General features: G+C 61.3%; 1 protein-coding gene and 1 pseudogene across 2 annotated transcripts in view; one reads left to right on the top strand and one right to left on the bottom strand.

Annotated features, from left to right (window-relative positions):
- The window catches only part of GNG7 (G protein subunit gamma 7), a 115,447-nt gene that overhangs the window by 23,777 nt on the left and 67,726 nt on the right, over positions 1-23,944 (bottom strand). The gene's annotated exons all lie outside the window — the stretch shown is intronic.
- LOC125087147 (uncharacterized) lies at positions 5,767-8,366 on the top strand (annotated as a pseudogene).

The raw sequence follows: 23,944 nt of genomic DNA, 5'->3' as shown, positions 1-23,944 counted from the left end.
AATTCCAGGCCAAAGACCCACCTGAAATGAACATTTGTCACTGGGCCCGGCTCTTTGCTGCCTGGAACGCCAGCGGACCTCCCTGTGAGCAGCAGAGGTACCCAGCGGTCCGGGACTCCCCGGCCCATCAAACAGCTCGCCGGCCCCAGTCCTGCCTCGTCCCCTGCTGCTCACGGGCCCAGGGGCTCCTGCCGGCACCCACACGGGTCCCCCGCCTGCACCGGGATGGACACAGTCTCTTTCACACCCGCCACACCGAGGCGGGTCTCAGCGCTCACACCTGCCGTTTCAGGCATTTGGGAAGACCTGTCCGCCGTGCCCTCGGCCTAGGCACGGGGTGTCGGAGCGCGAGACAGCCCGCGCTTCCTGTACCGGGACACCCTCCGCAGCACGCTGGGCCTGCTGGGTCTTCCCCGTCCCCTCCCTACACCCCCTCAGAAACCACCCACTCACCATTTAAAATATACAATTCTGTGCTTTTTGGTATATTACATTGTCGGTTTTTAAAGCGCAAACATATGGTAAAATGTATACATAACAGAACACTTGTTTTAACCATTTTTCTTTAAATTAAGTAAGCTCCACACCCAACGTGGCGCTCGAACTCACGACCCCGAGACCAAGAGTCATGTGCTCTACTGACCGAGCCGGCTGGGCGCCCCAGTTTTGACCATTTTCAAGTGTGCAGTTCAGTGGGATTAAATATACTCACAGTGTTGTGCAACCACCGCACTCCATCTAGTTCCAGAACTTTGCATCACCCCAAAGTAACCCTGTCCCCAACACTTGTCCTCCCCCGGCCCCCGCGAGCCCCTTCCCATCCGTGGAGGGGCCTGTTTTGGGCGTGTCACATGCGTGGACTCACACCCCGTGTGGCCTTCCATGTCTGGTTCCCTCCCTGAGTGGCGTGGGCTCAGGGTCCGTCCCCGGGGCAGCGCGTGGGGGCCTCGCTCCTGCTCGGGGCCAAGGGACGTGGCATGTTTTGTTCATCCGTTCACTGGCTGACAGCCCCGAGGGCTCTGAGAGGCCGTGCCCCTGGGCAAGTGGCCGTGCAGCCTGGGAGGCCAGGAGCCGACGAGCTTTCCACGTCTGCAAGGCTGGGCCACGGAACGCCCAGGCATGTGGTCAAGCATTATTCCGGATGATTCCGGGAGGCTCTTTCTGGATGAGACTGATCTCTGAACCAGGGGGCTTTGTGAAGACAGGAGGACGCTCTCCGGTCCACGACCTGACTTCCGACTTTGAGGACCGAGGACGGGAAACACAAGGGAAACCCGAAGCTGGCAGGAGGAGGGGAGTGACAAACACGGAGCGGAGATAATCGGAACAGACTAGAAGCACCGCACAAGCGTCCATGAGAGCCGAAGCCGGTTCTCTGAAGAGACGGACAGCGCTGTGACCCGTCGGCGGCCCGACGCGGAACAGCAGAGATGAGGCACACATCACAGGAGGGGGAACGAGGGCCATGTCACCATCAGCCGCCTGGAGCTGGAAGGGGCTCGGGGGGCTGGGGTGGGGGGAAACCGAGAACAACCAAGGCCAGCACAGGCAGCAGCCAAGCCCTCGGGAAGCGCACTTGTGGGCGCCCCGGGCTCAGGGGCCCCTTGAATCTGCCAGAGACCCGTTCCAGCCCCGGGGTCATGCGCGCTTAGACCCAGGCCTCGCTGCATCTCTGCAACATTCCTGGGAAGCTGGGGATGTCATTTCCGTGGCAGAGATGAAAGGAATCCGCCGAGTGGGACAGAGCCGGGAGAGGCCGGCCTGGGGTCCGCACGTGGGTTTCCTGGCTGCGGGCCCGGAGCTCCTTCCACGGCGACGCGACGCCCCGTGTGTCCTGTGTGCACCGGGCACTGTGGGGTGCTTGGTCCTTTTTCTAAAAACAACAGATTCCTAACTCCTGAAGTAAGGCAGAATGCTACCTACCTTCCCCAGTTTTTCCAAAGAGCACCGCTTTCCCCCAGAAGAGAAGGGAGAGACAGAGAGAGAACAGCACCGTTCAGTGGTTTTGACTTAACCGTCTCCCACTTTTCTCGGGGAAATATTTCGCTGTCACCAAAAACGTGGCGTGTGAACAGAACTGGCCGCGGCCTCCAGAGAGCCCGGGCTGGCGTTCTGAAGAGTCTGCTTTACTCTCCACAACCCAGCCCGTGGGAGACACCCGTGTTTCCCGGGGGCAGGGCGGGGGCACCGAGCATTCCTCTGGGACCCACTCGTCTCCATTCTGGAGCATGACGGACGCACCAGCATCAGAAAAACAAAACGCTCAGGAACCGAGCCTTGAAACGTCACGCTTGGTGTTTTTCCACGTCGGGTTTTCTACTTTGCTGGAAGCCACATGCCAGGACCGAAGAGAGAGAGGTGGAAAACGCAGACTCCGGACGAACCGATTAACCCCGGGCGGCGGAAGTGACAGGTACCCAGGCACAGGAAGGCGCGGGATCTGAGGCTGGCCACCGAGGGCCAGCAGGCCGACAGGAAGGCCAGGACGTCCCGGGATCACACTGGGGGGTGGCACTTTGGAGCTGCTGTTTTCCAGGGAGGGGACCCCTGCTCCGGGTGGAACCCTGGACAGAGCTGTCTCCCTCTGGTACTGGACACCCACACGGCAGGACCATCCTTGGGGGCCACGGTGTCCAGCTGTCAGGGTGAGCCCGAGACTGAGAGCCAAGCTACACCCCATGTTGCCCCAGCTGCCCCGAGAATGGACCACTGGGGGGGCCCCCCTTTCCTGCTTCCCGGCAAGCATGGCCACGAGGGAGAGGCGAGCGTCCCGCCCAGCTACTGTGGCCAACACCAGCCTCCTGTGTGTCTGAGGAAGCTCCAGGCTACGGAGGCCAGGCAGATGCCTTCATCTGGGTCCCCCAGGGGACCCTGCAGCTGCTGGGACCACCACAACTGGGAAAGCTGGCAGCTAGACCCTCAAGTTTGGGGCGGGGGGGGTGGTGCTGGTCCTTGGGGCTGATTCTGCTGTGGGCTTGTCCTGGGGGGTCAGCAGAAGCCCCTGTCCCTGGGCTACCGCAGGCCACGCTCTTCCCCTCCAGCTCCCAGCATCTCCCATGCTCTTGCGAGCCGGCCCCTTCCTCTGCAAACATCAGCTCTTTCCACAAACCGACAGGGTTTTTTCCACTTACACAAAGGGTCGTGCCGCCGCTGCCACTCCCGGCCACACGAGCCTTCCTCCACCGCCCTGGGCTCCGGGGGCTAGCACCACAGGCTGGGGGTGGGGAGCGGACATCGGGTGGAGACCTTCCCCACGGCCCGGCGGGGGGGCCCAGCGTCTCGGACGCAGGGAGGAGGCAGCTGGGTGGTTTTCTCTAGAGCAAGCAGGGCTCTCCCAGGGCCTCCCGGGGCAGACCACTCGCTGCCGCCTGCGCGGCATCCTTGGCCCCCACCCGCCCCATGCTGGGAGCTCTCGCTAGAGCTGAAACAACCAAAAATGTCCCCAGGCGCCACCTGTGTCCCCAGGGGAGCAGACTCGCTCCCAGGTGAGGTCCCACGGACCCCCAGGACACTGCGTTCTGCAGCCGTCGGGCTCCAGAGGTCCTGGGACACTGCACACGCTTCACGACACACGCTGAGTGGGAGTGGGGCGACTCACAGACGCTGGGGTCACCCTGGTTCGTACCCTCTGACCCCGGGATTTACTCTCGTGTCCAGCGTGAGCAGGGACCAGACGTCCCTGCTTTTTCAGATAATGCGGGGTCTCCCTCGTGGCCCAACATTTGGAGCCGGGTCACTCTCGGCAGGGGCGTCCCGGCCACCGCGGGCACCGAGCAACATCGCGGCCCCCACCCCCTCGATGCCGAGAACAGCCCCCGTTGCGATGACCACAGACGTCCCCAGACATGGCCCCGGGCCCCGGTGAGACCCCTGTCTTAAGGGAGGGTCTGAGTGAGAGCCACGCAGGGAGACGGAGCCGGGCCGGCCGGGCTGGACGGGGGTGGGGTGGGGGGGGTGGGAGGCAGCCCTGGGGGTGGGGCCCTCCCAGCCGGCCAGGTCTCGGCACGTCTGCGCTGAGCACCGCACTGTCCGCACAGTCCTTTCTCGGCTTTGCCTAACTGCTAAAATCCCTATGTAACGGCAGTGACTCTAGGCGGGGGCGGGGCGGGGGCGGGGCGCGGTTCTCAGTCATCCTCGGACACACGCACGGCAGTGACAAATCCGTCGCTGACCCGTTCCCAGCCGAGGTGGGACAAGGCGCTCAGCTCGGGCCACGACCGCTGAGGTCCCTCTCTGTCCAGAGCGCTCTGGTGTCTGCATTTTGGGCTGCAGGAGGCTGCGTCCGTCCGAGGGCACAGCAGCGGGGCTGGCTGGTGTTCCCGAGCACGGAAGGCGACGACGCCGCCCGTGGAGAAAGGACGCGCCAGACATGCCGCATCTCACAGCACTTACCACGCTGCTGGTTGTGAGCGCGGCGTTAGCGAGCCGACCGCCCCTTAACTGAGGTCTCTAAAGTCGCTCGAGGGCCACGAGGTCAAGGTCACGTATGGATCGGCTGACAAGGACGTGACCGGCACTCACGGGAACCGAGCCCGGCAAGGCCCCGGGCGCCGCACAGCATGCCCGCTAACTCAGCGTCCGCGGCGACTTCCCGGGACAGAACCGCACCCCGCCGAGAAGCTCTGCAGACGTGCAGGAACACAGACATACACGCGCCGTGCGGAGCGGCTGCCCTGGATGCTTCCGGCGCTTCTGATCGATGTCTCTTCTCGAAGACATTTGCCAGGAAAACCTACGCACAGGACGCAGATGTCCTCGCACGTCAAGGCTGGGTACGCCCCTGGAGACAAATCCTGGTGTAAACCCTGAGTTCAGAGGTACAGGGGCTGACTCGCCCTCCAGAAAGGCTGCGAGAAGGTCCCCGCAGAGCCACGGGCGCTCTTAGCCATCACCCCGCCAACTCGGCCAGGAGGCCACGGGGCACGGACTCAGCCGCTTCGGGTTTTCCCACACTCCCTTGTTGAGTGTGTGCAGAAGTGCGGACGGAGCATTCCTCACAACTCTGTGCGTGTGAACTGTGACACCTGTGTCACCAACACCGGCATCGGCATCCCAGGTCCACAGGCGACATCCCAGCACCTCCTCCCAGAGGGCATCACTGTCCTCGCTTCCGTTATCATTACAACTTTCATCATTACTAGCCTGACTCTCGCCCCTGAAGACAGAAAAGAGGGTCGACCCTGACGGCAGGATGAGATGTGGAAGGGAGAAGGAAGAATGGCCTGGAAGATTCTGGAAAGTTCTAGAAGACAGCCAGCCAGCATCTGCTCAGAAGCTTTGAGAGGTCACTCTGTCTGGCCTGAGGGGCAGTGAGGGGGGTTTGAGCACGTCCCAGCTCTGGACACCTGCCTGCTCGCTCGTTCTGAGAGCCTCGATGGCCTGTGTGAGACACGGGGGCCCCGCGGCATCGCTCTCAGGTGACTGTCAGGACAGCACCAGGCAGGCCCAGGGCGCTCACCGCAGCAACGCCAGAAGGAATCACGTACCGCATACACCATAGAGAGCCGCGTGGAAGCAGGGTCGGGGCCGACTCGCCTGGGTCAAGCTGACAGGTCATAGGGCTGCGGCAGCTGCCGCTGAGGGGCCGTGAGGGGTTGGGGTCGTCTCCCCACTGCTCACAACGCGTCGTAAGACGATTTTCTCTTCTCTCTCCTACGCTCCTGAGAAAGGTATCAGGACTGCATTTGCAGCGCGGCTCCCTGACGCCCTTGCGGACATGTGCTGCCTGTGGCTCGCCTGGTAGCCCGGAGGGAGGAACATTCCAGAATGCCTGGCTAACTGACTCCGTGCTTTTCCACGAGCAAGGCCCTTCTTTATATGCCGGAGTGGTGGAGGCTTTCACATGCCAGCACGTGTGCACGCGTGTGTGTGCGTGTGTGTGGAGGGGGTCGCTGGGGCAGGGGGTCTCCCCTGGGGCGATCCTGACTTCTGGCACAGCGGGCCGTGTCTGGGGACGTCTGCATCTGTCACGAGTGGGAAGTCTGGGCACAAAGCATGCGGGGCCCCAGGATGCTGCTTGGTCCCCGCTGTACCTGGAACACCCCCCCACCCCGCCAGAGAATGACCCGGAGGGTGCGGGGGCCACTGGTCTAGGTCATTTCGCAGCACAGATGCAAGTGGGCCCTGCTGCTCTCCGTGCCCACATGGACCCTGGCCCCGGTCTGCGGCTTTGCCTCCGGGTGCCGCTGCCTCTCCCTTGTCCTTCCAGCTCCCGACGCCGGGGCCTCTCCTAGAAGGACCACAGACAGGTCGTCTGTCTGCCCTTCTCCTCGGTAGGTCTCGGAAATGCCGAGCAAACCGCCCAGCACAGGAAGCTGCCCCGGGCAGCAAACAAACGGGAAGTGCTGCTTCTCGACTGTGACAGCTCTTCTGGGGAGCCGGCGGGCAAGCCCCTGCCTGGGTACCTCTCAGAAGTGTCTCTGGGTTCTGCTTCTTGGAACGAAACTAGGCTCATGGCTACCATCCACGGCCTCCGCCCGCTCGGGTCCTGCCCATAACATCCAGCAGGTTCGGAGGACTCAGATGGGAGTTGACCGTGACCGTCAGGCACCAGACACCCCGCAGCAGCTGCCCTCATGCCCCTGGGGTCTCGGTCTGTCCTTCTGTCCTGCAGTAGGGTCCCCACCTGTCACAGTGCAGGGAGGCACACCCACTGACTTTTTTTGTTTGTTTTAACGTGATCAAGAAGTAAACCTCACGTATGTTCAGTTGAAAGCGATGCTTACTTTCAGTATCTAGGATGGGGTCCTCCCCACCCCCGCCTGCTGACACAGCAGAGTCACTCTCTGGGGGGGCGTCCCCGGCAGCATCCCCGGCCCCACCCCCCTCCATGCCACCATGCCAGGAGCACCGAGTCCCGACAGACAGCCACAGATGTCCCCAGACCCGGCTCTGCGTCCCCTGTGGGCAAGGTTGCTTCCACCTGCATCCCCCCCCAGAACCACCGCGCTGGGATTACTGAGTGTGCGTCTCTGAATCACTCCACCGTCTTCATCCTGAGGAGGAATTTTTAACATAACCGTCGACCTTACTTTTTAAATATTTATTTGCCCTGAGATAATGGACATATGGTACGGCGAATTCGGCAAGACCGTCACCAAGGTAACCGTCAGCTGATCCGGACATTTCTACCCCCCCACACCCTTCCCCGGTCTGAGAAGGATGGGAGGTGCTTATGCAAGTGTGCGCTCACATGTGCACACACACACACACGTGCACACACACATGCACGCACGCACACACACACACACACGTGCACACACATACATGCATGGCACCAGCACCGGAGGAACGCAGGCAGGCGGTGCTGCGGTGGGGGGTGGCAGGACGAAACCAAAGGACGGGTTGCGGAGTAGGGAGGGCGGTTTTGTGCATGGACTGTTCCGGTTCATCTAAAGGACGGGCAGTTCTCGGCAAGATGAAAATAATGTCTGCTGCTGTGGAGCAGGAGTGGAGACTGTCCCCCAAATTCACGTTCTGCTGGAAGCTCACTGCCTGGCCTTATCTGAAAAAAGGATCTTTGCGGACAAGGACGTGAAAGGTCATCCTGGATTGAGGGCCGGCCTCAAATCCCACACCAGGTGTCTTTCTCCGAGAGTGGAGTGGGGGGGTCTGATTCTCAGACACACAGGGGGTGGCCATGGGGCCACGGAGGCACACACTGCAGGGTGGGGGGCTGGAGCCCCGAGGAGTGGAGGAGGCAGGACGGACCCTCCACAGGGAGCAGGGCTCTGTGACACCTTGCCTGGGGACTTCTAGCCTTCAGAAGGTGAGAATGTCAATTTCTGTTCTAAGCACCAAGACCGGGTCATTTGTTATAGCCGCCCCAAGGAAAGGACACCTTGGTCGTTAAAAAAAGAAAAAAAGGACTTGGCTGTAGGAGTTCTATCTCTCTGGAGCTGTGACATGCCAGGACCACAAGAGAGAAGGGTCCCCCCGTCACTGGAATGACAGACTTCGGGCACTTGGGGGAAATGTAGGAAACGTACACCTCACTCCCCTGCCCCAGCACAATGCCCCCACCTCTGGGCGGTTTGCACAGGAGGGTCTGGTGCTTCCTTCCCTCGGGACGAAATCCATCCAAAGTGCAGACATCTAGGATCAGGAACCAGGAATGCTAGGCTCCCAGACCTCAGCATTACCCGGGGGCTTCAAGGTACATAGATGTCGCATCCCGCCCCAGGTGGATGGTCCAGGTGTATCCCCCCCCCAGGGGTCCCAGCCGACTTCCCAGCTCAGCCGAGGGTGGGACTCCCGAGCAAGGCCAGTGCTCCGTCCCAGTCCCCGCAGGAAAGTGAGGACCTGGAGGTCTGATGAGTTTAGTGCCCCCCCCCATGGTGAGGGTGGGGATTATGTGCAAGTGTTTAATGACAGCAAAAAACAGAAATAAAGAAACAAAAAATCAAATTCCTGCCTAAGGGAACTGTGTGTGTGTTGGGGGTGGGGGGATTAGAGGTACACAAACAGCTGATTACAGTGTATGGATAAAGTGGTAAGTTACAAACATATTTTTTTTTCTGTAAAAGGCCAAATAGTAAATATTTTTGGTTTTGTGGGACACATAATCACTGTTCCAATGACTCAACCCAGTTGCTGCTGTAAACAACACATAATGGGTGTGCCGTGTGCCAATAAAACTTTATTTGCAATGACAGGCAGAGGGCCAGGTTGGTTTGCCGGTGGCAGTTTGCAGAGCCCTGACCCGGAGGGATGAACAGACTCTGAAGTAAAGAAACAGCAGCTCCTCATAAGGTTAAAATGCAGTTTCTATCACCCAGAAGTTCTATTTCTAGGCATCTACCCCAAAGAAATTAAAACACGCGTCCACACCAAAACGTGTGCATGAATGTCCACAGGAACATTATGCATGATAGACCAAGCAGAGACACAACCTAACGTCCACCACCCAGTGAATGGACAGATTACACACACGCACGCGCACACACCCACCCACAACGGAACATCACTTGGCCGCCAGCAGGAGTGAGGCCCCCACGGGCTACCCCAGGGACCAACTCCGAGCCCATGACGCACAGGGAGGGAACCAGGCACAACGGCCATGCGGGTGTGAGTCCATGCATGTGACACAACCAGACCAGGCTCCTCCACGGACGGGAAGGGGGCTCGTGGGGGTCAGGGGAGGGAGGAATGGGGCATGGGGTTATTTTGGGGATGATGAAAGTATTCTGGAATCAAATAATGGCGATATAATTGCACAACCTTGCGAATGGACCCAAAACACTGAAATGGATACTTCAAATGCGTGAGTTTCCAACCATGAGCGACAGCTCACTTTTCTTAATGAAGGAATTAAGTGGGGAGCCTGCTGGAGTAGACGGTGCCCGCGACAGGGCGCAGGGTGGGGCTGGAGGCCTGTGGGAGGCCCACGTTGGGCCAGAGCCTGGGGTCTGGGCCAGGGCGCAGGTGGTCAGGGTGGAGTGGGTGTGGGTCAGGGTGGAGTGGGTGCAGGTCAGGGTGGAGCGGGTGCGGGTCCGGGGCTGAAGCCAGGCTGTGCTAAAAGTAGGCGAGTCCGCTGCACCGGGAGTCGGGGCCCCTGGGGCGTGGAAGGTTTCCAGGCCGGCAGTGGTGTGTCTGGGGTGGAAGGGACTGACGGGGCCTCGTTTTGACTTGGGCGGTCCTTCCCAGTGAAGACACTTGACACACGTCACGACCGCGCTGGGGTAAAGATCCATGCGATCAGCCTGGAACATTCCATGCACTCGGTCTGCTGACTTCAAGGGAGACCGATAGAGCCTGCGGGCTTCCTGGCGAGGCGGAGCCGCAGAGCAGGCGGGATGAGGGGGCTCCACGGCCCAAGGAGACACCCTGACGTGCGTGGCGTGGGAGGGGAGGAATCTGCATGGCTGGGTCAGGACAATGGAGATTCAGGGCAGCCCCTCCGCACGCAAACCAAAGAGCAGGGCTATGGGCGGGGTGGAAGAGCAGGACCCAAGATCGGGTAAATGGGGGGTGTCTGCTCTCTGAAGTGGCAGCAAGGCCGAGGCCAGACACAGAGGTACCTTCTCCCCTCGGGTCCTCTGGTGCTTGGGGTCCGGCTCCCGAGAGCTCCGAGAGCCTCCCAGAGCTCCGAGAGCTGTGTGGTGGGGCTCCCTGAAGGCGTTGGCGGGCGGCCCCGACGTGCAGCGGCGAAGGAAGGCGGCCTCCGCTCACGAGGACCCCACAAGCGAGCACGTACAAGCCTTTCTGGAAACCGTCCTTCATGATGCTGTTCCGGCCTCCGAAAATGAATCACACCCAGATACTCGGACACACGCGGTGTGCACGCGTGCATACGCACACGTATACTTACCCATTTACACACACACACACACACACACTACAGCTAATCCACACGAAAGCACAGCTCATCAACGGGAGAACCGTGGAGAGCCTCGTGGAACCCACTACACAAAACTCTAAGTCGGGGCAGTAACGGCTCGTCACTGTCCTGACTCTTGCCCGAACGTCTGTAAAGCGACGGGTACTGTGCTGATACAGACTGCTGCTGACATCTGGGAGGTCCTGGGCACGGCGGGGGGGCAAAGTGTCCCCGGCCCCTCCCATCTCCATGCCCACAGCCATCCCTGACACCATCCAGCGCCCCTGGGACCAGGCCACCCCTATTGAGAACCGATATCCAGAACCACCCCCCCAGGAACTTGGAGCAGTGTCCATGGGGGCCACGCAGAGCCTGACCGGGCCTCCAGTCGGGACGGAAGTTTGCCCCCCGCAGCCACCCCTGGGCGGGCCAGCATGTGCCTGGAAAAGCCCTCGGAGCCTCGGCTTTTCTATCTGCATGATGGGTTCTCGGCACCCATCGGAAGTTAGGCGTGGAGAAGGAGAGGCTCACACCATAAGCACTTGGAACCCCACGGGCCCTGCCAGGAGCCATGGACAGAGATGGCCCCTGAGAAAAGTCTCAGCGGTAGGCGGAATGTACTAGAAGGTTTTTTAGGAAAAAACGACCCCCGACCCCAGTACAAAAATGGCCAAGGCAGTGAACAAGCAATCCACACACTAAGCCCCAAACCTCTAAAGAGATGGCCAGCTTTGACAAACAACGGGGCAACGGTACACAGGCGAGGCCTCGTCTGGCCCTCACTGCCCAGGGTCTGAGACTGCCAGCGCCCGCACCTGCGGGGGCCCGCCACGTGGGGCCCTCTCTGGTGCTGGGAGCCTGGGACCATCAGCCCGCCTTCTGGAAGGAAACCTGGAGACGGCAGAGCCGTCCGGAACCTGCCAGCAGACGCCTGGTTAGACCTGGTCTCGCCCACACCACAGGGTAACGGCCACCATGGCCCAGGGTCTGCTGAGTGCAAGGGTGGGCTGGAGGCATGCCACCGACTTCCTGCTCCCAGGGCGAGGCCCCCGACCCCTAAGGGGGGCTTCCCTGGTCTAGGGGACATCCCTGCCAGAGCCCTGTGTCCTGCTCAGCAGCCGGGCCAGCGGGTTGTCGCCGCACCTCACACGCAGGGGCCCCTTCTGTGCGCTCCCGGGGCAGCCCTCACCCAGGACCACAGGCCGGAGCTCCGGAGAGCAGACACTCACTCTCACGGTCCTGGAGGGCAGACTCTGGACCGAGTCCTCTCTGGACCCATCTTCTGGCACAGGGAAGTCAGGACGCCCACACTACCTGAACTGTCTCTGCTCCTTTGTCAGAGGTCAGCGGACACTACGGACGGGCTCTGTTTCTGGACAAGCTCTGCCCTTCACCAAACCACCGTTGCAGCTGCACACAAGGCCTGAAGTCGGGCAGCGTCAGCCTCCTGCTGGGCTCCCTCCGGCCACACTCTGCGGCTAGCCCGGCTCCCCCCACCCCGCCCCTGACCCCCCTCCCTCCCGAGGCTCCAGGTGCCCCCGGTCTTCCCTACCCCCCTCATCTGTCCGTCCAAACTGACCACTTCTTACAGGAACGCCTCCCCAGGATGAGCTCATCTCCGTCCTTCCCTCCAACACATCTGCAAAGACTCTTTTCCAACAAGGTCACATTCAGAGGTTCCTGGGGGACAGGAATGTGGTGGGGACACTATTTAACCCACTCCGGGCTTGTCGTCTGTGGGGAAGTTGACCCCTGTCTGAGGTCCAGGGTCAGAGGGCGGAGGTGGGGTGCCCCTCACAGGCCCACATGCAGCAGCCTTGCCGCCTGGCCCCGTGAGCTTCAGGTGACAGGGGGCCTCCGGGGTGGGTGCTGGCAGCTCACCCAACGGGCAGGAAGCCAGCTTGCCGCCCTCCACGTGACCCTTGCTTCCTCCCTGCCCCCACCTCCTGGGGCGAGTGCAGCCGCTGCTCACAATGGCCTCTTGCATATCTCCAGCACTGGGGAGCTCACTCCCCTACTCAAGAACAGCTCAAGCCCTCACTGCGCAAGGACGCAAGGACGGAGACCCGACGCTTACCTGCCCTGTGGGCGGGGCTCCGACATGGCTTTGCGGAGCGGCAATCACACACCCCACACTTGGCCCATCTGAAATGTCTGCCCAGCCGTCCCCACGCTTAATGTCGGAACACTCCCGTCACCCCACAAAGAAACTCCCTACCCTTGGCTGTCACCCCCAACTCCCTTCCTCCCTCAGCCCCTGGCGACCACTAACCCCCGTTCTGGGGATTTCTGCGGGCCGGCTTTAAGCCAATCAGCTATCAGTCAGACACAGACGCTCCACTGTCTCTGCGAATCCCGCAAAGACCTCTCCGCTCAGCTCTTCCGAGCTGCGGGCATCCCACCGCTGTGCAGAACGAGCGGGACCCCGTGGACCAGTGCAAAGGTTCCCGGAGGGGCACCGTGGGTCACGAGGGATGGGCTCCCTGACTTTCAGGGGACCACTGGGATCAGCACCCGCCTCCCACCGGGTGTCAGCAACTAATCCTGGGGGAGGGGCTGATCCCAGGGGTACGACCAGAAGACACAGCCCCGCCCCCACGTCAGTGTGTCGTCTGTGCCCCAGGCCGGCTGCTCTGTCCTCCACAAACCATCTCAGCGCAAAACTGATGCTCACCTCCTGGGGTTCTTGGTCTGGAGATGCTGGAGAACAGGCCCTGGGTGTGACAGGCTGCAGGGGCCATAGCTCGAGCTCGGCAGCCCCGCGTGGGGACAGATCACGCCGTGTGTGTCCATCTATGTCGACGGACACACTCTTCAGCTGCCGTGACCCTGCTGCTGTGAACAGAGGGTGTGTGGACACCTCCCCGAGTTCCCGCGTGCCGTTCGCTGCGCAGACCCGCAGGCCCAGCCGCTGGAACACGCAGTAGGTCTGTTTCTAATTGTCTGAAGAAGACCCAGACCCTGCCGGGAGGTTTTCCACAGCAGCTGCCCCATTTCACAGTCCCACCAGCCGTGCACAAGGTTTCATCTCCTCCATATCGATACCCGCCCTAAGCCCCATTCTCATCTGCACCGAACGATGGGCTTGCGGTTTCCCCACGGGCCTGCCGGGAGGCCCCTGAGAAAGGACCGCACCTGTGTCGGGCTTCGTTCGGTCATGGGGGAAAGGGTGTCTCTGGGTGCCGGGAACCAGGGCAGAGACCCTAGCTGGACTCTGTCATGTGTGCACGTGTGTTCGGGCCATGCTTGGCCACTCTGGAAAGCCGCTAGGAGAGGAACAGAGCAGAGGAGGGACGTCACCCTCGTGAGCGCACACACACGGACGCAGCACGCGCGCATGCATGTTCCCAGAGCAGGGGTCGCGGGGCTGGTGGCCCTGGCGGCTGAGTCTCCCACCCGAGGCTGGGCAGCCCCGGGTGACATACAGGCGTGCGGCGCGGGCGGCCCGGGGCGGGGGGACGGCAGCAAAAACAAACACGCAGGGTCAGTCCCAGCAGCGCACTCGGCCGGCCGGCTCGTGGGGCGCGGGGAGTCCGTGCGGGGCGGGGTCTGGTCCTTCCTGCAGGGCGGCCGTGGCTTCCGGACACGTGCAGAGCCCCCGGAGGACAGGGGCGCCAGGGAGGGGGACAGGCTAATAGCGGCTGCTGGAGGGCCTCAGCTGCCTGGCACTGGGTTTGCTCTGAGCTCACGGATGCGTCGCCAGCGCCTGCAGGCTGGGCCCCGGTCAGCGGGTGTGTTTTCCACGCTGCTTCCCACATTCCCCACCGAGTGTCTCCGTGTGTGGGGGGGGGGGTCCCTGCCCCGAGGCCCCCGAGTGCTGGCTGGGGCTGCGGTCTCACCAGGAGCCCGAGGAGGACGGCCCGTCTCTGCCCTGGCGGGTTGCTGGTACAATCGCCTCCTCGTGGCTGCAGGAGTGGGGTTAGGCTGGCTCCGTGCCCGGCGGCCACCCTGGGGTCCTAGCCGCGTGGCCCCTGCAGGACCCTCCTAACGTGGCAACTTGCTTCTTCACAGCCAGCAGGGGAGAGAGTGTGACTTAGGGGCTGCTGAGCGGGAGTTATGTGACCTAACGAGCTCACGGTGCATCTGTGACCTTTATGACGCTCCCCAGGCTGGAGGCGGTCTTGCCCACATGCAGCGAGAGGAGGCTACCCAAGCCCCGGAGCCCGCAGTGAGGGCGCAGACCATGGAATCAAGTCTCCAAGGTGCCCGAGACCGTGGCCCCGGGCCCCGAGGATGGTTTGCTGAGGTGCTGGGGCTCTCAGTGGGGAGACGCCTGCCTGCGCGTCCCTAATGTGGGGAGGCCCTTCCGATGGCATTACGGGCCAGTACGTGTGTGTCATCGACATGTAGAATTCACACATGCAGGTATTACGTACACTGTGCACCTGTTGTTATGAATAAATCTGAAAAGAAAGGCAAAGGTTCCCTAAAGGAAGTGTCACGGGGTCTACATGCAGCACCATGGCGTGGCAGGAAGACGTGAGCTGTCAACGAGGGGCTCAGAAATTTGCCGGGACGCGCTGGAGGCCAAGCGGGCCCTCGGAGAAGCAGCCCCCAGCATTCGCCCCAGACTCAGCTTTATAAAACGATTTGTGTTTTTCCTATTGGACTGAATCTCTTCCTGACTCTTAGTTCAAGTCTCCAAGAAAGGACAGCTAGCTGTGCTGTCGACACCTAGCTGTGCTGGGGCGCGTGCCCCAAGTCAGTCACCTTGCGGGGCCGCAGGGCTGGCGAGCGGCCCCAGGGCTCGGGCCACTGCTGGAGGCCCCAGGCCCCATTACTGCGGAACCCGGAGGACCCAGCAAAGAAGCATTGCTTGCTGTCCCTATGGGCCACCTCAGCACAGCTGACATCAGGCCAGCTCATTTTGGGGGGTGTCCTGGGCACTGGGAGGTGTGCAGCAGCCTCCCGGGTCCCAGAATCAGCCGGCCCCAACGTCAACAGTCAGGTGCAGAAACACCGCTGGAAAGGATTTCCAAGTCACACGCTGGAAAGGGGTGGAGCGGGACTGGAACCCGTGTCTCCTGCTTCCCGGGTCGTGGGGTGTGGATCCCAGACTGACCCACCCCTCCCCTTCCCCCCCTGTGGAAAACAACCGGCCCTGGCCAGGGGCCAGCATCACTGGTCTGCGAGGGGCCAGGAAATGGCCGGAGAGTGGCTAAAAGGGAAAACATCCTGAGAATGCAGACTGTCCCCTCCCCAGCTGTGGCCCTCACCCGCCCACCGTGGCGGACTCTGGGTTCCTGCTCCCGCCTGCACGGGTCTAGGTGCACAGGCCTGGGTGGTGGCCACCCACACACACGTGACACATCTTGTGGGACTCCACGTCGTTCTGAAACTTCAGGGAGTTAGCAAGAGCAAAGGAGCCCCCTCCCAGCAGCACTGTCCCCCCATCTCCGGCCATGGGGCACCCTGTCCTGCACAGCGGCTGGCTGGACAGGCCCTCAGAGCTCTGGCCAGAGGCTCATCCGGGACCCCAAAGGGCCCCAGCTCCTCCACACTGGCCATTGGTCTGGTTCCGGGAGCTGGGTGGGCCGAGAGAAAAGGGACAGTGGGACAGTCAGAGAATGGATGTCGGGAAGGCATGCAGAGGACCGGCCGACTCGCTGGCAGGAGTGAGACAGCAGGGCTCAGGGCCTCTGAGCCTGAGCACAGAGCGGCTTCAGCGGGAAAGTGCTGGGAGCGTTGGCCTCAAGTCTGGAAGTGTTCAGGGTAACGAGGTGGGGACACAGACGGGTCTGCCTCTGGTCACCTCCTTGGGACACTGGAGGATAGGCCACCCATTGGAGGAGCTTTGCAGAATGAGGCAGGAGGGCAAAGGATACTTTTCTAGGCATCAAAGAGGCAAACAACAGGGGTATAAATCCCTACCATCCAGTAACTATCAGAACAAAACACCCGTTCAGCGGCTTCACTCCACACCAAGCTGCTCTGTGCCACGCCGGAGGCCAGGGATCCAAAATGGGCCTCCCGGGACCAAACCCCTCGTGGGCAGGGCTGGTCCCCCTGACCCAGGGGGGTCTTGACAAGGTCCCCTCTGTTGCGTGAGGGGACACGTCCACAGGTCTTCCAGGACAAGGATGTCTTTGGGCACCAGAGTGGATGCACACACACCATCCTAAGAAGGATCTTTAATATGACTGCCTGTGTTTAAAATCAGGATGTTGTAACCACCCGTGTGACCCACGCCCCAGGTTTTGGTAACTCCTCATATTCCTGGACCCACCCCGCCCTGCTCCGAGCCCATCCACCAGCCTGCTGCTGACAGTCTCCAGGCTGCCTGTCTTTCAAACTCAGTTCAGCCACTGCCTCCTCCAGGAAGCCTTCTTGGCCTTGCTTTCCCCTGGACAGGCTGCCTCAGCGCCGTTTCCTCCTTGGCCACTCCACTAGGCTATATCGGGCTTTAAGGAACCTGTAGAGCCCAGCGCCCACCCTGAGCAGACACTCAATAAATGAGCCACGAAGGGCTCGTGGCGGGGGTTATGTGTGCAGGAGATCAGGGCCAAATGTCCTTTCCCCACCACCCTCGCCTCTGGTCCTGTGCCCATGACCCCTTGGGCGCCCTGTTGGATGGAGGGACCAGGCAGGATGCATCCCTGAGCCTCTTGGGGCTCACCTGTCTTCTCGCCCCTCTGGCCCCTCTCCGGGCAAAAGGACGACCGGATATGGGCTGTGTCTCCGTGGCCTGCACAGCGGGTGCCGTCTTGGGCAATCCCAGCCTGACAAGTCGTTAATCTGCGGTTTGGCTCCAACCTGCCCCCAACAGAGGTTTCCTGAAGGACATAAAGTCCCCAGTTAGGGGACAAGAGGAAAAACAACAAAAGGACAGTCTTGGTGGCAGAGCGGGCCTGGGGGCCAGGTGTCAATGTCCTCACGTGCAAATCCCCCAGGACGGCTGGGGAGCGGGGGGGGGGCACCTCACTTGCCCCAACTTCTCCAAACACGGCGGCCACACTCCCCGGCTGCCTGCGTGGCTCGGAGCCCCACCCTGCGCGAACGAGGTTTCCTGCTCCACATTCCCGGGGCACCCGAGGCGGAGGGTAGAAACCAGGAGACGTCCCCCCACCCCCGTTGCCGGGTAGAGTCACACTCGCTCCTCGCCACTCAGCAGAAGTGGGGTCAGAGCGAAGCATGGTTTGGTACAAGAAGCAGCTCTGCCCACGGCGGCCACAACTCCATGGGGTGAGTACTGAGGTTTTCAAAGGCGCCATATGGCTGGTTACACAGCCTGCGCTGGGGACCCACGGATGTGTGGGAGCAGGTGGGGAGGGCCCTGTAGGTGGCCTGTGCCCTGCTGGGTGCCTGATGTTGGTTCTGTGACTCTCTACTGAACACAGGACCATAGTATCATTCTAGGAGACTCATCTACAGTCTCCTGTGGGGGTTAGGACTTTGTTCTATGGGATTCCTTGTTGACCATAACAAAGTGAAAAGGCAAAATGAGAAATGCTTCACCACAGGAACAAGTGCCAAAATGTGGAGGTCCTTCATATAGAAAGATCTCCAGTAAATCAATAAGAGATCCACAAACCACTTAATGAATGTGAGATCCTGAATAGTGTGGATGACAGAAAAAGCTAGCTGGTGGTGTAACTGGTGACATTTGCATCAGTTCTGGGCTTTGGTCAACAGTAGTGCAAGAAAGTTGATTCCTGATACATGTTTGGTGGTTGTGGAAGACACTGAGCGAGAGGAAGCCCAGGGGAGGGTGTATGGGAATTCTTTGCCTTGTTTCTGCACTTTTTAAAATACTTTTATAGATTTTATTTATTTAGCAGAGAGAGAGAGAGAGAACAAAAGCAGGGGGAGTGGGAGAGGGAGAAGCAGACACCTGCTGAGCAGGGAGCCTGACGTGGGACTCGATCCCAGAACCCTGGGATCATGACCCAAGCTGAAGGCAGACGCTTAACCAACTGAGCCGCCCAGGCGCCCCGTTTCTGCACTTCTTCTGCAAGTAGAAAAGCATCTCAAGATTTAAAAAATGGACGGTTCACAATGGAAGTCAGCAACCCACAAAAAGCATGACAAATGGCCGTGAGTGAGAAATGCACACTCTGCAGTAATCCGAACATTGTTGATGACTTGAGGAAACGGTCCTTTCAGCCTCTGATCCAAGGACACCAACAAGCCAGGTTCCCGGACGCAATGAGGGGCCCTGGAGGGGGTATGCCCGGGAACATGGCGCACCAACTGACAGAACTCAGATGCGGACCTTCCCGATTCCACTAACTGCCCTGTGGTGGTACGGGAGACCGCCCTTGTTCTCAGTAAATTCCTGTTGGAAAACTTACGGGCACGGGGGTGGGGGGCACCAATGTCCACAAGTTAATCTCCAACGGCTCAGAGAAAATGAACGTGTGCACACGCTCGGTCACGTGTGTGCTGGTGACCCCATTCCTATGACTGCCACAAGCATCGCTCTCTGCGCCGGTAGGTACACACCCTGTGCACACACAACAGGAACGCACACACACATGCACATGGACACACATGGGGGGAGAGAGAGCAAACAGGTCAGCTGGAAACGCCCGCAGCCCGGCGTGCAAAGGGCACATGGGGTTCCTCACACTGTTCCTGCAATTTTCCGGTAAGTTTGCGACCAGAGCAAACATGGGAATCCGTCTGGGAGCTACTCCAGGGGCCATCTCCAGGTGAACGGCCTCGTTTTGAAAAAAACAGGAACAGTGGACACAGGCCACAAAATTCGTCCTCTAAGAGTGTAAAATGCAGCTCACCCTTTCTTTAGACCTGCTGTGCTTCCTGGAGAAACAAACTGAAGACGAGTATGTGTCCGTTTTGTAAATAGGAAACAAGAGCTATTTTTGAAAAGCCCTGACCTTTTGCCTCCTACACAGACTGGGGACAGGGGTGGGGGGCTGGCCAGGGTCCAGAGGGTGGGGCGGGGTGGGAGCCGGACCCGAGTGGGGCCCACACTGCAGCGGCCAGGCCCCTGTGGGTGCAGCCGGTGGGGCAGCTGGCATCTCCACCTTCCAGAGCGCCTTCCCCGCTCTGATGATTTTCCCTTCCGCTCTGCAGGTCCAGAAATCCAAAGCAAGGGCAGCCGCGGGAGCCACCTGGGGCGGCTGGTCTGGCCCGGGGAAGCCGTGAGCCAGGGTGCGCGACGTGCTGCCAGTGATCGCGGGCCCATGAGCCCAGCGGAGGCCGAGGGACGGGGCATGGCGGGGAGGAGACGGGCCGGTCCGGGCATGCGTCCCGGTCCAGGCATCCGCTGGCCGAGAGCCTTGGTCTCTGAGACTCAATTTCCTCAAATGGGAAGAGGACACAGACAGGACGCACACAGCCCTCAGTGGGAACTCAGACTAAGTACTATATTTGGATCCAACAGAACATGACCTCAACGTCGTGTCAGCCTGGGCACCAAGGTCAAGTACGGTGACGCGTCACAGTGACAGCACAACCCGACACGGCGTCAGGAGAAGGGCACTTCCCTTGGGGATCTTCCTCCCCAAAACCCATCACCCCAGTCTGACCGAGAGAAAAACATCAGACAAACCCCAGCAGGGAGACGTTCTACAAAATTCCTGGCCAGTTCTCCCCCAAACCGTCCGGGTCAGAAAGCGAGGAAAGTCAGAACCTGTCACAACCCAGAGGGCCCTACAGAGATGTGGCGGAGAAGCGAGTGGCCGGCAGGACCCCGGCGCAGGGGGCAGACGTGAGGGCAGGGCTGGCGACACGGGAATTACCGTGGAGGCTGATGCACCGACGTGGGTGTCGTGGCTGTAACGCTGTGCCCTGGTCACGTCCAGGCCAAGCCCGGGGGTGGGGGGGCTGCCGGGCGGCGGACGGCACTCACAGCCTGCTTTGCAACTGCTCGGTAAACTCCAAACCGTGCAGAACAAGAGGGTTCACTCTAAGATAACCTGACTGGCTGAGTGCTTCCTGCGGGGTCAGTGCGGTGCGTCCCCTGCTTCCCGTAGGGAAGGAGGTCTGAGAGCCGGAGTGCGGCCAGGGGGCCATTCTGGGCAGGGGGGGTCCTGGCTTGTGCCTCGTGTACCCTGCTGCAGGACGGGCCCCATGGGGGAGGACACTGCCTCTTCCTACACATCCATCCCCTTTGGGCACTGATAGGTCCTCATCTTCAGGGTGAGTGTCCTGTGCCCCCAAAAGGGTCCCCTGATGGTACCAGATCTGCCGTGGGTTAAAGTGCGCCTCCAAACACACGACGTGACCTTCTTTGGAAAGAGGGTTGTTGCAGATGTAATCAAGTTAGTGAGAGACTGTGCAAGCAGGGCATCTAATCCAGTGTGACAGTGTCTTTAGAAGAGGAAGGGAGTTTGGACACGGAGACACGCAGACAAGAAGGCCATGCGGGCACAGAGACAGACGGGAGGGGTGTTCTCACTAGCCAAGGCACTGATCCTCTGTGGGACGCTTGGGAGGGAGCACGGCCCTGGGAGTTGGACGGCTGGCCCCCGGGGCTGAGGGAGGACAGATCTGCGTGGTTCTGGCCACCCTGTGCATGGCTGTGCACGGTCCCGGGACTGCAGACACAGCAGATGGTGGTGAGCTCTGCCTCACGTGGTCCTCTCCGCGCTGATCAGCTGTCCTCTACGCGGGAGTGTCCCCGGCCTCTCTGGGCCACGGGCAGAGCGACCTGTCCAGAGGGGGACATTCCACGAGGCGAGAACGGCAGCTGAGGACACGCGTGCATACAGCACTGCAGCCCGCTGGGCTCTGGGTCAGGAGCACACGGCAGTGGCCAGCTCTGACAGCATAGCCAAGGGACAGCGCGGTGGCCGTGGATTTGCTCTGGGCATGAGACGACATGAGGGCCCCGCCACCGTGTAGACGAGCGGCAGCGTCCCTGTTCTCGCCCAGGGGTACTCAGGGCAGGGGCGCGACGCCCTCGAGTCACTTGCAAAGGTGAGGTGCACGTGCGGAGGTGAGCGGGCTGGTGACGGGGAGAAGCTATGTCCACAGGTGACACAGGTGACTGACGGGCGACTGATGACGGAGAGAGCAGCTGTGGCCACGCGCATCTGTGCACACGCACGCACGGGCGCACGCGTCCCCTCCAGATACTGCCGTTCCACTCCTGAGCCAAGTTCTCCGATACACGCCCCCCAAGCCTCCCTCCCGCGCGCCCCTCGCCCATCCTCCCGGCCCCGCCCCCCACTTCCCGTCACCCATCTGGAGGGGTCCCGCCTCGGGCTTCCCTCCCACCGCCACCTCCCTGAGACCTGAGCCCAGCCTCCGCATCCCTGCAGTAGTCCAGCCTCCCCCTGCAATAGGGACACAGGGCAGGGCCGTTCTCTGGTGGCGTCCCGGGCCGCCTCTTAATGCCAGGAGCTCCCCAAGTCCTGACAACCACGGGGTCCCCAGGTATAGCCCAGTGCCCCGGGGGCTGCTAGGTGATGGCCAGTCCTCACCCCCGCAAACAGGGTCACTGTTGGGATGAACCAGGTCGGCATGGGGAGCTGCTGCCAGGCTCTCCCGGGCTCTGGGTTCGAGGGAACCGAGGTCACGGGGAGACTTGGAGGCAGGGAGGGGTGGGCTGCAGCGGAGCTGGTCTCTGGGGAGCGGTTTGCTGCATCTTCCCTCCCAGAGAGCTCAGAGCGCAGATCCCACCCCCCAGATAAGGACAGGGGCCCTCGCTACAGAGCCCCGTGGAAGGGAAGCGGGTTGCCCCTCGTCCCTCCTCCCAGTGGCCCCCACCCGCCACTGGGAGGGAAGACACGTCCAGGCAACAGCCCCCATTTCTGAATCCTGGCATGGGGCCAGGGTGGGGTTCCCCAACCCCGCAGCAAAGGGGGCAGAGGCGGCTGGCGGTGGAGGCAGCTGATGTGACCCAGGCGCGGGTGTCGTGGGGCAAACAGAACTGGAGGGAAGGCAGCACTGGCGGGTTGGGCCGGGGCGCTCTCTCGGCGGGAGGCAGACGGACCGGTGTGCCGGGGACACGTATGCACGTCCCCAGGAGACACAGAGCCTAGACGGCAGGCAGACAGAAGCCGTGAGAAGTGGTCTCGGGCGCAAGCACATGCGCGTGGTGCCCGCGAGCCAGTCCACGTGGGGCCTCCCCGGCTCTGCCCACGGAGGACGCCCACGCGGTGACGCCCCACAGGCCAGTCGGCGGTTTCGCTTCACGCCACGGGCCCCCCGCCATGTCGGCCACTGGCAGCAACCTGCCGGCGAGACCCTGATGCCCTCCAGACGGTCCCAGCACGGGCCGCCAGCCGGAGCTTCCGGAAGCCGCCGGTCTCGCCGCGTGTTCACCCACACTTGGCGGGAGGAGAGACTCCGATGGTTCTCCTCAAAGTGCTCGTTCCCAGGACCGACGAGGCCGGCCACAGATCCCGCGGAGGCCGGCAAAGTGTGCGGGCCAGACCGGCCACGGCTCGCCTTCGTAAGCAGTTTTGTTTGCGGGGACACGGGCACACGCGCATTTACAGATGACCGGAGGCCACGGGCTGGGCTGAATCTTTGCAACAGAGACACCGGTCCCCGAAGAGACACTTGCTGTCCGCCAGGCCCTCCGAGGAAGCCGGCCCTCCCGGATGGGGCGGACCCCAGGGTGGGCTGTCGGCCCTCGAGGGCGCAAGAGGTCACCGTCCCGCTTGTATAAAGATTCGAGGCACTTCTCAGGCGCGCTTCTGGTGGGGACCTCCGTGCTCCCTGCTGCCGCTGGCCTTCGAGCGGCCGTGTCCTCTGGTCTCCTTCCTCTCACAGAGCAGTGCCTTCAGCCTCCTGACCTGAGGGTCAGCCTGTCCTGCTCTGCCCCATTTTCCTTTAAACAAGACATCGTCCACCAGGAGGATCTCCTTGCTGTGGGTTAGTGATTCTCAACTGGGGACAATTCCTCCCCCACCCCAGGGGACACAGGTGATGTCTGGGGACGTCAATGGTGGCCACGACTGGCACGCTCCTGGCCCCAAGGAGGATGGTTTGGGATGCTGCTCAGCCCTCCCCACAGCACCCCGGATGCCCCCAGACAATGACGGCCCCGTCCCAGCAGCGCAGGGGTGGGGCGGGGGGGAGCCTGCCTTAAGCCTCAAGTAGCAACAGCCAGGATGAGCTAAGGCGTCCGCCCGGCCCAGGAAGGCCGGCCATACCCTGCTGGGGGAATCAGAATTCAGGTCCTCTCCAGCCTCTGCACTCTGAAGCAAGAGCCCACAGGGGACAGGGGCTGCCAGACCCTGGTGAAGAGGACGCTGGCAAGGCCTTGCCCCTCAGACACATTCACAGAGCGGCGGCATGGACGGGGCACAAGGAACAGAACCTCCCAGCCCCGGAAGGAAGTGTGTGATCCCACAAACAGCCCCGGAAGGAAGTGTGTGATCCCACAAACAGAATAGATACCAGGATAACAGGTTTGAATCAAGTGCAGAAAGTCATGAATGAGCCTACGGGGTCCTGATTTCCCTTTGGGAGGGTCAGGAGGTGACTTTTTTTTTTTTTTAGGAGGTGACTTTTAAAAAGGAGAACGGGGTGGGGGGGTGCCTGGGTGGCTCAGTGGGTTAAGCCTCTGCCTTTGGCTCAGGTCATGGTCTCAGGGTCCTGCGATTGAGCCCCACATCGAGCCCCGAATCAGGCTCTCTGCTCAGCAGGGAGTCGGCTTCCCCCCCATCTCCGCCTGCCTCTCTGCCTGCTTGTGATCTCCGTCAAATA

The sequence above is a fragment of the Lutra lutra genome, chromosome 1, assembly GCF_902655055.1.
Source record: "Lutra lutra chromosome 1, mLutLut1.2, whole genome shotgun sequence".
Taxonomy (NCBI): domain Eukaryota; kingdom Metazoa; phylum Chordata; class Mammalia; order Carnivora; family Mustelidae; genus Lutra; species Lutra lutra.
The sequence above is the reverse complement of the archived record's forward strand: the minus strand, read 5'-3'. Positions and strand labels throughout refer to the sequence as shown.